The sequence below is a fragment of the Spermophilus citellus genome, assembly GCF_964194105.1.
Source record: "Spermophilus citellus genome assembly, chromosome: 8".
Classification (NCBI taxonomy): Eukaryota; Metazoa; Chordata; class Mammalia; order Rodentia; family Sciuridae; genus Spermophilus; species Spermophilus citellus.
The window spans coordinates 3,125,803-3,137,573 of record NC_138189.1 but is presented as its reverse complement, the minus strand read 5'-3'; the positions used below and the strand labels follow the sequence as shown (position 1 = coordinate 3,137,573).

The following is an 11,771-nucleotide window of genomic DNA, read 5'->3' as shown; positions in this document are numbered from 1 at the left end:
TCGCCCACTGGAGGCCAGCAGCCGCCCACTGGACTGCTGCAGACCCAGGTCCCAGCCATGCCCAGGGGTTCTTTGGCCGCAGGGACGTAGCTGGTGCGGCCCACCTGTCCAGCTCCCGTCCAGTTCCCAGCACGGCTTTCGGGTTCGGCATGGGATTTGGCTAGTGTTCCCACCGAGAGCTGGTGAGGGTGAGCAGACAGCGCAAGGACGGAGGCTGGGGTCTGGCGGGGTCACACAGGTGAGGGGTCTCTACAAGATGCTGCCTGGAGTGCAGGCGACACCCTCTGCAGAGCTGGAGCGCCCCGGGCAGGGCTCAGCACACAGCCTTCCTGTCTGTCCACGGGTGAGAGTGCAGCCAGAGTGGCCACCGCTAGCCATGGGAGGGGCAACCAAGGCTTAGCTTTAGGAGTGGACATGTTTGGGCCTTGCTGCGGCTGTGGGCTGTGGGCTGGGCAGGCAGCATTCACCCCTCACCCAGGCCCAGGGCCCCACCTTGATGGGCAGAGGCCCCAGCTGGAAGAAGTCAGGCTGGACAGTGGTGTGCTGGCCATGTCCTAGACAGAAGCCTGGCTGGAGGTGTTTGCTGCTCTCTGTGGTGTGATGCCTCCCCTACAGCCCAGGTACTGGCATGAGGTCACTAAGGAACTGGAGGGCACAGGGCAGTGGCACCCCCTGGGGAGGAGCTGTGAGCATGGAGAGGGCCCACTGTGCCCAGGTGTCAGCCCCAGCCTGGCTCACACAGCTCTGGAAGTATTCCCTGGGAGTCGCTGCCCTCCGTGTGGCCAGCAGACGCTGAGAGCATGCATCCCGTCAGACCCCGTGCTGCCCACGAGTCAGTCTGTGTGATGTGCAGAGAGCTGCTTGCTGCGCTGCTGGTCGGAACCCCTGAGCCCCACCCTCTCCTGCCATCAGACCTGCCCTCGCTGCCAGCACCCTCTTCTCCCTCTACCACTGCACTGGCCCTCGGCCTGTCACCCGCAGCCCCTCCCCACTGGCCTCACTCATTCTAGCTACGGACATGTCTCAGCTCCACCACCAGTCACCTCCCTTCAGGGCCTTAGGCAAGCTTCGTCCCCTCTGAGCCTCACCTCAACTTTCCCACCTTGAACAAAGAGATGTTAATATCTACCTCATAGGTGTGGGATGAGAATTCAATAGGGTGATAGATAAAGGGGCTTAGCAGGTGCCTGGGGTATGGTGAGTGCTCATCACCACCATCACCCTCACCACCATCATGCTCACCACCACCATCATGCTCACCACCACCATCATCTCCATCACCACCACCATCTTCACCACCACCATCACCATCACCAGCATCACCAGCATCACCACCACTGCCATCTCCACCTCATCTCCACCATCCCCACACCCCCACCCCCATCAGCACCGCCATGATAGTGCTATTCTACACTCAACAGTGTGCGAGCAGAGTGCTGTTCAGAGCATAAGCCCACATCTTCAGGATGTTTGGGGTGAATGTCCCTGTTTGTGCGCTCACAGGTGCTGGCACTAAGCCAGGAAGTTTGTGGCTCCAGCTCAGGTCTCAGGTGGGCTCTAGGGGAGTTATCCTGAGGGGTACCAGCTTGCAGGTGGCTTGTAGGACCTTGGTGAGTGAACGGCAGGAAGGAGCGTCGTCTGGGTCATGACACCACCTGGAACAATCCCAGGCGCGGGTCCCCTTCTCCCTGAGCACTCGCCTCCGCGTGCTGGAGACTGCTTGACTGGGGCCCGGTTCCTGTGCAGGTCTCCTCCGGGAGACCACTCCCTGGGCCGCCTGGACCTTGCCCGCCTGCACCCACCTCTGCTGGGCCACTCCAGCAGCACCTCCATGGCCCCCTTGCGCCTCTGGCGGTAGTTCTTAACTGGCCTCATCTTGTCACACTGCTTTGGGGTCTGCTTCATTTTCGGCCTCTGTCTCCTGGCTCCATTGGGACTATGTTAGGGCTGAGGTGGCCTAGGGTGGGCTCACTGCTCACTGGGTTGAAGGGTGGTTGAGCGGCTGGGTGCCCATGACCCCAGCGCCCACCCCCTCCTTCCATGTGGTGACCCCCACACACAGTCCACGACCATCCTGCATCTGTGAGTGAAACCTGTCCCCTCTTGTGCTCACTCTTGGGGTTGCAGAAGGGAGCAGGCACCAGCACTTAGTAAGCACCTGCTGTATGCTTACATGGGCCACCTTGGATTTTTTACCTCCTTATACGCAGAATCCCAGCGAGGGGTTGGACATGGCCCAAGTTTTGGTGGAGGACCCAACCCAGGGTCTCTCAGAACTGTTTCTGATTTTCAAAGCAGTTCATAGCGTCCCAGAAAACAAAGACGTTATAGAAACAGATGAAGAAGTGACCACTTCTGGCCTTCCCGTCCCACCCTTTGTATGCATTAAGGTGTTGGCATTACCGTGTGTCATCTGCAACAAGCGTGTCTTTTGCCACCTGCATTTGGTGGCTCATAGAGCTGTTCTAGCGGAGTGTGATGGTGCAGCTGCCTTCTCTGTGTGGGAGTGGACTCCGCCCTTCAGGCTCCCCCACCCCCCAGCCCAAGTTCATCATTTATGCTGGCACGTCGTCGTCACATGACTCCACTGCGATGCTCACCTTGAGCTGGACCTCTGTGCTGCAGGGAGGGCGCAGAGACAGGTAGCCACATCCCGTCCTCCTCAAAGCGCTTCTGGTCTCAGGTGCTGTCAGCCTGTCTGGGCCGCAGGTAGTGGCTTGAACTCTGTGCTCTTGTCATAGAGTGCCATCTCATCTCCCGACCCAGATCTGTAGGGTGAGGCATAGGTTCTAATAAGTTTATCTTATCTTCTGAGTAGAAAAAAATTGTTAAAATGTTAACTATTTTCACCACGTTAAAAACAGTAATTCACAAAGGAACAGGGAGGGAGGTGGGGGAGGGAGGCACAGGGACTCAGGGAGCACTGAATTCCCTGCATGTCTGCCTATGCCATGCGCAACAGTGCCCTGTGAACCAAGGTGGCGGCTCCTTCTGCCACCTGCTCCTGCCTGCTGTTTCAACGTAAGAGTCAGGTGGGTCTCCAAGGGCCATCCTTGCTCAGAAGTCCTTAATGGCTCCCCGTTGCCCAAGAAGATCCTCTGTGGCCCCTCCACGCCTGCTGGAAGCTGGTCCAGCCACCCCCGCTGCCTTTGGCAGCCATGACTGTACACACACCCATTCTGTCATGCCTCCCACCTGACTTTGTCTCTGGGCTGTCTTGGCCTGCAATGCCCTTCTGCACTTTCCTTCCTGTCCAACCCTTCTAAGACGATGCCACCCCGTCCACCGAGCACCCCACCCTCTCTGCCACTCTCCTCTGAGCATGTCCCAGAACTCCTGCTTCAGCCCTTGTGTGGGAGCAGGTCTGGAGTGAGTGAGACATTTCTGCTCCATTATCAAAGCTAACTGCTCTGAACTCTTTCCTTGTCTGAAAAATAGGGGCAGGAAGGCCCATCCCAGAGGCTGCAGGTAGCATTAAATAAGGGACGTTAGATCAGCTTAGAGCCAGCCAAATAAGCTTGATATGTATTAGGACCCAATACTCGTCTCCCTCCTGGCTGACACCCCTCCTTGATGGCACTTAGAATCCACAGGGGGGCAGGGAATCGGTCACAGTGACAGAGCCTCAACCTGACGCCACGGGTACCGTGCCCTGGACTTTGAACATAAGACCCCTGTCGCTCAGGGTGGCTGCAGTGTCGGACCTTCTGTCCACGTCTTCTCCTGGCCTTGCCCAGCCTCCGGGTTTGTGTGGGTCCCTCACTGTGACGCTGTCTACAATCCCCAGAGCTGCCGACCATTCCTCAGACACCTGGGAGGGGCTGGGGGTGGGCTCCTCCTGAGCCCCTGCTGCCACCGTCACCTTCCCTGTCCAGGCGATTCCCCTGAAAACGTGGGGTCCACGGGAGCTGCAGGTGCCCAGCCTTCCCAGGAGTGGCAGGAGGACGTTGACGTCGCTGCTCTGGTTCAGGCAAGGTGGATTTGGTAAGAACTTCTTGGATTCAAAGCAGATTGGTGGGGTGCCCGAGAGGGGAGGGAAGAGGGAGCCCAGGCATCCCTGGGCAGAGCTGGCTTGGAGCTCTTCTGGTAACCTCTGGATGACAAGGGCCTTGAGTTAGAGTTAGAAGGACTGTGGTTGAACACCAGCCTCCTGGCGTTTAGCTGGGTGGCCTTGATGACACTAGCAGAGCCTTGCCTTCCCCTCCTGTGAAGTGGGACTGAGTCCTCACTTTGTTTAACCCTAACAGCAGCCACACGGGGCAGGTGCTATTTAGCCCTTCAAATCTCATTCCACCAGTGAGGAAATGGGGCACCAGGAGGCAACAGTGTGCCTGGGGGCAAGGCTGAGGGTGGCAGAGCTAGTCTTGTGCATCCATCCTGTCCCCCCCTGGGCCACCTGACTCCTCTCCACCCCTTGGGGCACTGGCACAGGGAGACCCATGGAGTTAGCCCCTCTCTCCAGAGCCCCTCTGCCCCATGAAGGGTTAGGTGTGTGGACTTGCAGGTGAGGATGGGTATGGGGGAGAGGGTCTGCCCTGCTTCCTGTCATGTCAGGAGGAAATGGCATTAACCTTCCTGCTACCAGCGGCTTCTGGGTGCCTCTGCCTTATCCTTGTCCTACCACTGACCACAGGACTGGGAGATTCCCAAAGGTGACAGGTTCAGAAGCTGTGAGAGGAGACACTGCAGATGGGGAGAGACATACCCCCCCCAGGGGCACCAAGAGTCAGCTGAAGGTCTCCATTGCCCCCATGGGAGCAGGTCCTTCCTGGCCACCCTCCTTCTCCCCTGGCCTCCCGCTCTCCTCTCCCCTGTACAGCCTCCTCCTCTTCCTCCTCTCTTGCTCCTTAGACCGTATTTTCTCCAGCCAGCCTGCTCGGATCCAGTGCAGGGCCTTGTGCTGGGGTGGGGGGCATAGTACCCACAGGGCTTGCTTTCTCTCTCCAGCTCCCTTGTCGCCGCACCCTGCCCCACAGCTCCCTGCTCCCTCCGCTGTCCCCACAAGCCACCAGGTCACTGTAGTTTGGTGCCAGCGACCCAGGTGAGGCACGGAATGAGGGGCAAAGTAAATCATAAAGGACCTGCTGGCTGGCGACTAAACCGAACATGAGTCACTGCAGAGGAGCTCTGGGCAGAAAAAGTGACCGTTGCAGGCACCGACCGGGTCGGGAGCAGAGGGACACAGAATCTCCTCCTGTGGTGCTGCCAAGAGGAAGAGGATGACAGGGTGGCAGCAGAGAGACTGTCACTCCTGAGCTCTGCACCCTCCCGCCTCCCCTCGCTTCAGCAGCTGGAAGGTGCCTCAGGGCCAGAAAGTCCTCCAGCGAAGGTTCAGCACCCCGGACAGCGCCACGACCTATGGCTGTCCCCTGCTCTGCCCGGCAGCTCCCGCTTCCGGAATCCCTCACTGTGGCGGCTTTGGGCGCATGGCTCTGGACCCTGTGGGGCTCTGGATCTCTGGGAGACCGTGGGTGCGCCGGCCTCGCTGCTCCGCATTCCCCGAAGCGAGTCCTGAGCGGGACTCTGTCCTCAGGGCGCCTGGTGAGCAGCTAGCGCCCTGGGTCGGGGTAAGGCACTGCTGGCGGGCTGCTGGCGCTGGCGCTGACCGGCACGGTGCTGTCCAACGCACCGGTGCTGCTCTGCTGTGCCTACAGCACTGAGCTGCGCGCACACGCCTTGGGCGTTTTCCTGGTGAATCTGTCATTAGGCCACCCGGTGCTGGTCGCATTCCACATGCTCTTCACAGGGCTTGGCTTACTGTGCGATCTGCCACCGTCAGGGCCTAGCGCGGGCCTGGCCGTCGGCTTCCTGGACACTTCTCTGGCGTCCGACACACGTTGAGCTGTCCTACACGTGGGGTCAGCGGCTGGCCATCCCCCGCGTGGTGCTAGCCTGCTGGCTCTGCTACAGCACCACCTGGGAGTCCGCACTTCTCTCCTGGCTGCTGGCTTACAACCATCTGGGAGCGCCAGTCACCAACACCAGCACCTACTTAGCCGTTTCCAGGCACCCTGCCCACGGCTTCACACCTTCTTACTCTTTCTGTGATAGCACATGGGAGGGGTTTCTCAGCATCTGTATTCGCCTCCTGGAATATGTGCCCACAGCACCCAGGGAGCTGTTGGAGGAGTGTGAGGTCTGGGTCACCGGAGAGGTTTGTTGAGGACCCTGCTGCGGAGCTCAGTCCCTGCTCCCCTCCTAGGACAAGGGGTGTGGGTCTGAAGTCCACAGCCATTTCTGCCCCTAGATGACCTGGTCCGTTGCTATGACCTGGTCTCAAGCCTTGGGGTGGGTTGGCTCACTAGGTGGCATGGGTCTGACCACTGACATTCTTGCCAGGGTCATTGCTCTGAGTTGCTGCTGGAGAGGTTTTGTCCCTACCCCCTCCGTCTGTGGATAGGCCTCCACCCCCAGCCTCTGTCTGCCACAGTGAGCAGGCCCAGTGCCTTCTCCCTCGCTGGGGTCTCAGTCCAGCTCCTCATACAAGGGCCTGACTCAGGTCCCCCTGCACAGTGGGAAGGAAGAGAAAGGGGAGGGTGGAGGGAGGCACAGAGAAGGACACGGGGAGGGCTGCCCCTCTGTCCCACCCTCCGTGCCTCCTTTATTTCACGTGCATCACAGAGAAAACCAGCCCTTCCTCCTCCTCGCTCTTTCTCCCTTGTCCTGTCCTCTGCCTCCCTCAGGCTCTCCAGCCTGGACCTCCTCCTTGAACCCACCCTGGTCAGTCCACCTCACCCCGCCTTCTGGGCTCTGGGCTCAGGTTGCCCGGGCCCCTCCTGTTGATCTGATGGCTGTCTCCTGTCCCTGCAGGCTGCACCAATGTTGCTGCCTCCGTGAGCAGAGAGGTGCTGCCCAGGAGCCATCAGGAGGGTCAGCACCTGCATCGGGTCCTTCGTCATCTGCCTTGCCCCATATGTGGTGACCAGGTGGGTCCTGTTGGTTGGGTCTCTGATCTGGGAGTTGCTGGAGTGGGGGCTGGGCCTCAATGGGCAGGCCCCTCTGAGGGTGGAGGATGTGGGCGGTTGGGCAGAGGGCCAGGTCAGCGCCCTGGGCCAATCCATGGCCAGGTGAGTGCTCTCTTTTCTCTTCCCCTGTCCTTTCCGTGGAGACTTTGGCCCATTCACCTGTCAGGCCACATGGGTCTGCACTTCTGTTGAGAGGTGTGTGGCCAGGCTCCCTGTGGTGGTCAGCTCTGGGGTGGTGTCTGCCCCGCCCTGTGCCCTGTGTCGGGCCCTGGCAGAGGAGGCTCTGAGTGCACACGGCTCGCTCTGCCCGGCTCCTCCCGCCCACTCTTGGCCACCAGTCCACCTTGCTCAGGACAGGTAGCCCAGCTACTTGTGGATCATGGGAGCCTTTTCCTCACACAGAACCTGGCCAAAGCCCTGGTTCTTAGGGAACAGGGTGCCGCCATGGGTGGGAACTGGGAGCAGGTGGCGTGCAGGGTGTGGGGCTGTTGGAACATGGCCAGTTGCAGAGCCTCAAGTGGTTACTTCACCCTGGGCTGGGAGGGACCGGGCCTCACTGCTGAGGATCATGTCCTTGCCCTTGGCAGGCAGATGCCTCTTGACCGTACTCCTGCTGCTTTGAGACTCAGGGGACATTGGTCCTTCCAAATGACAGTGGGACACCCTGGGACAGAGGTTCACTGTCTTGCTGGTGACCTGCAGCCTCTCAGCCAGCCAGGACCCAAGAGGCTGAATGGTGGCCCTGGTCAGGACGTACACTTGGGTCAGCTCTCAGAGGCCTTGGCATGACCTGATGGCCCCTGCCCCAGGCCATGCAGACCCATGTGCAGAGGGCACAGGGATCAGACCAAGGCCCAGAGTCTGAGCCCCTCCCTTCCCCTGAGGCTCAAGCAGGTTTCAGAAGAGAAACACCAACATGGAGCCCAGAATATCAGGTTCATACCAGGGGGTCTGCAGATGCCCCTGACTGCAGCTGGGGTCTGCAGTGTGGGAGATGGGAGGGGTGACAGTGCCACCGTCACCTTTCATGCCAGCAGCTGTGCCCAGGCAGGTGGGGGAAGTGAGTGTGGTGCAGGGGGGACAAGGCCACCTTGCAGACACCCTGGGGCCTGCTGCTGTATCTTGCTCAGATCTCAGTCCTAGGAGCCAGCCCCGTGGTGCCATCCTACAGGCAGGTGCCTGAGGTCATGACCTGTGCGAGCCACCTGGCTGCAGAGGATCAGGGCTGGAGGAGCACCGCGCCTGCAGTTCTAGGAACTCCTCCCTGCAGAGGGTGATGGTGATCCTGCTGTGTGCACTGTCCCTGTGTGGCCACCTGCTTCTCTTCCCCACAGGCAGGTGCAGCTGGTGCCCTTTGTCACCGTGAACACTTGCTATGGCGTCCTCAGCAAATGCCTGGCCTACAGCAGGGAGCAGGGACCCCTTTTTGTACGTCCTGCTCTGGCATGTCCTGGTGGACATGGCCAGCTGGCTGCTGCCCGCCTGTGGTGGGAACTGAGCTCACGCAGCCCACCAGAAAGCGATCCTGACCAGGGCTGGAGGAGGTGGTGCCCAGCTCCACTGCCCTCTCCCACTCATCGCCTCAGTCCTTCCTCTGGGCACCATGCAGGCTGGGTGCCATTCCTGTCTTCAACCCTGGAATAAGTTAGCTGTCCACCAAGCTCCTGGAGACTTCCTGGGGGAGCGTTGGCCCACGTGGGCAGTGGGTGTCCCGCCCGGGAACAGCAGCCCCTGGGACTGCCCTCAGCAGCAATCTGGATCTGAGAGTGACTGTCACCTGCAGCATACACTGAAGACACTCCCTACAGACATGCCACTGGGGACCCCATGAGCATGGCGGCTTGGCTGTGCAGAGGTGGCAGCAGGGAGGAGGGATGTGGCGGGCACCGCAGGGGCAGTAGGGCTACAGGAGGGGTGCGGTGCTGGGCTGGGCTGCGGGGCCTACTGGTGGCTCCCTTGCCCCTTGCTGGAGTTCCTCAAGACACTGAGCAGGGAAGCACCTGTTTGGCCCTTACATCGGGGCTGTCCTGGGAGGACAGCGGGCCCTCTGGGGACAGTGGCTATGCTACCTTGGCCCATTGGGACACTGTCGCCTGCCACTGCAGCCTGGTAACGACCTGCCTTTGCTCACGGCATCGTTCAGGCTGGAAGATGAACCCCCAGGCATCTGCTCAGGGCTCCAGACGGCTCACTGGGCAGTCTGTGGTCAGGGGCAGGCGGGAGGCAGACTCGTCTCTGAGAAGCCCACCCCAGCCGCCTCGCTCCACTCTGTCTGCTGTCAGGCACAGACCAGGCCGATGGGTGCAGCTGCAGCCCGTCTCCCTTTCAAGGGCGTCCTAGGTGGGATGGGACCTTGCCTGGGAAGGAGGGGGTCTGGGCACCCAGAGCTGACTTTGGGGAGGATGCCATGAGAGCAAATGGCCTGTTCTCTCCCTTCCTTCCCGCCAAGGCCACTGCTGGCCTCTGGTCATGAGATGGTCCAGAGCATGTCAGTAGTGGCCAGGGGGCAGGTGTCCAGAAAGGAGGGGGTCAAGAGGGCACGGGCTTCACTCCCCACTGCTCACCCCTCGGGACAGAAGCGGTTCTGGGAACACAAACAGCATTGTCCTCAGCCCCAGAGCTGTGGGCTGCTGTTCCCGGGCGGGACACCCACTGCCCACGTGGGCCAACGCTCCCCCGGGAAGTCTCCAGGAGCTTGGTGGACAGCTAACTTATTCCAGGGTTGAAGACAGGAATGGCACCCAACCTGCATGGCGCCCAGAGGAAGGACTGAGGTGATGAGTGGGAGAGGGCGTGTGGAGCTGGGCACCCCCTCCTCCAGCCCTGGTCAGGATCACTTTCTGGTGGGCTGCGTGAGTCAGTTCCCACCACAGGTGGGACAGGCTCTGGTAGGGCCTCACAGAGATCTTGCAGGTGGGAGAGCCTCAGCATGTGCCACCTGCCCGGGGTCAGCAAGGCAGGAGGCCTCCCTCCACCTCTGGGCTGTGTTCTTCAGAGCCTTAGTGCACAGCGTCCCCATTAGTACTCACACAGTGAGACCTGGTGGAGTCAGTTTGACAACACTTCTCCAAGTGACCAAGTGTTTTTAACTGATTCTCCAAGGCCCTCTCCAAAAGAATGCTAAGAAGTGTTTTGCAGATCATAAACTGAGATGCAATAAAATAAATCATTCCTAGGAATAATGATAACTATAAGTATGAAGCCAGGAAGCTGCGATCAATTAAATAGGGCTAGCGTGTCAATCAAAGACCCCCCAAGACAATGGAATCCCCCCATCCCTGCCCTCAGTTGTAGGGTCGCAGTTTTAGACTGGCTGGGGGCTTCATGCCCTGGGCTTGCAGACCTGAAGCCCCCACTGTCCCCTGGACCCCTGAACATGCAGAGGGAGCACTCCCACAGGGGAAACCAGTTTGTCTCCAGAGCCCAGGCCAGGAACCTGCTGTGTGAACTCTCTCCCTCCTGGGAAGCCACCGGCCAGCTGGGCCTCAGTGTCACATGGCATCACCATGGTAAACACCAGCTACAACCTTTGATCCACTCAAGGAAATGTGTGTTGCAGAACTGTGTGGGGCCCAGTAACACAGGGGCCTGGGCACACAGGGGGCCCAGAACACATGGGGACAGGAGCAGGGGCCCAGGAACACAGGGGGCCCAGGAACACAAGGGCCCAGGAACACAGGGCCCCATGAACACAGGGGCCCAGGAACACAGGGGGCCAGGAACATGGGGGCCTGCGAACACACAGGGCCAGGAACAGGGGCCCGGGAACACAGGGGCCTGGTAATAAAGGGGGCCCAGGAACATAGGGGCCCGGGAACACAGGGGGCCCAGGAACACAGGGGCCCGGGAACACAGGGGGCCCAGGAACACAGGGGCCCGGGAACACATGGGGACAGGAACAGGGGCCCAGGAACACAGGGGGCCCAGGAACACAGGGGCCCGGTAATAAAGGGGGCCCGGGAACACATGGGGACAGGAACAGGGGCCCAGGAACACAGAGGGCCCAGGAACACAGGGGCCGGGGAACACATGGACCAACAAACCTTTCACACAAGGGTCTTCATTTCCCTGAAAAGGGGCAGATGCTGTTTTTGCGTTAGCCGGAGGCCTACTTTTAACCAGGCAGCAGGCAGGGCTGCAAGTCGTCCCTGCAGGGCTCCTGGGACACATGGACTGGGCCCTGACCCTGGGCGGGGGCTGGCTGTCACCCCAGCAGTTGTTTTGACCCTGAAGCTGCAGCTGCTCCCCCAGGTGCGGCGGGAAGCAGAGGCCATGGGGCTGTGAGGCTTGCAGGCGGCTCGCAGGACACGGGGCTCACTTTTCTGGGGACCCGGAATTTCTGTTGTACCCACCGGCCACTGGAAGCAGCCTGTGGTGAGAGGTGGGGCAGAGGGAGACCCTGAGAGCCCAGAAGTGAAATCCTCCCACACAGCTTGTCTTGTCCTTCTGAGACCTTGGCCTGGTCCTTGAGGCTCCAGCCTCATCACACAGGGTGGCTGGCCAGCCAGAGGGACTGTGGGTAAAGACGCCCTCTCCCCACCCCCTCAGGTACCTTGCACTCCCACCCTCCTTGGACCCCACCTGGGCATCCATCGATGGCTGCAGCCTCTCCAGTCCTGGTCCCCAGCACAGTGGCCCTTCCCTGTACCCTCCCAAGCAGATCGGGCTCCTGGGACATGGCCCAAAGCAGGCTGCGCTCTGCTGAGGCCTGAGAGCTCCCCGGCTCTGCTCCTGTTCCCAGTCTCCACCCTGCCCACCCCCCCAGGCTACAGCTGCGGGTATGCAGCCTCTGGGACCGCCTCCAGG

The 11,771-nt window shown here is 60.4% G+C and overlaps 1 long non-coding RNA gene across 1 annotated transcript; it reads left to right on the top strand.

The window, feature by feature from the left end:
* The first annotated feature begins 3,884 nt into the window (after positions 1-3,884).
* On the top strand, positions 3,885-11,437 carry LOC308654559. Its single transcript, XR_014023292.1, has 3 exons — positions 3,885-3,984; positions 6,811-6,926; positions 11,217-11,437. It is a non-coding gene; the product is annotated as an uncharacterized lncRNA (long non-coding RNA).
* Positions 11,438-11,771: the final 334 nt, after the last annotated feature.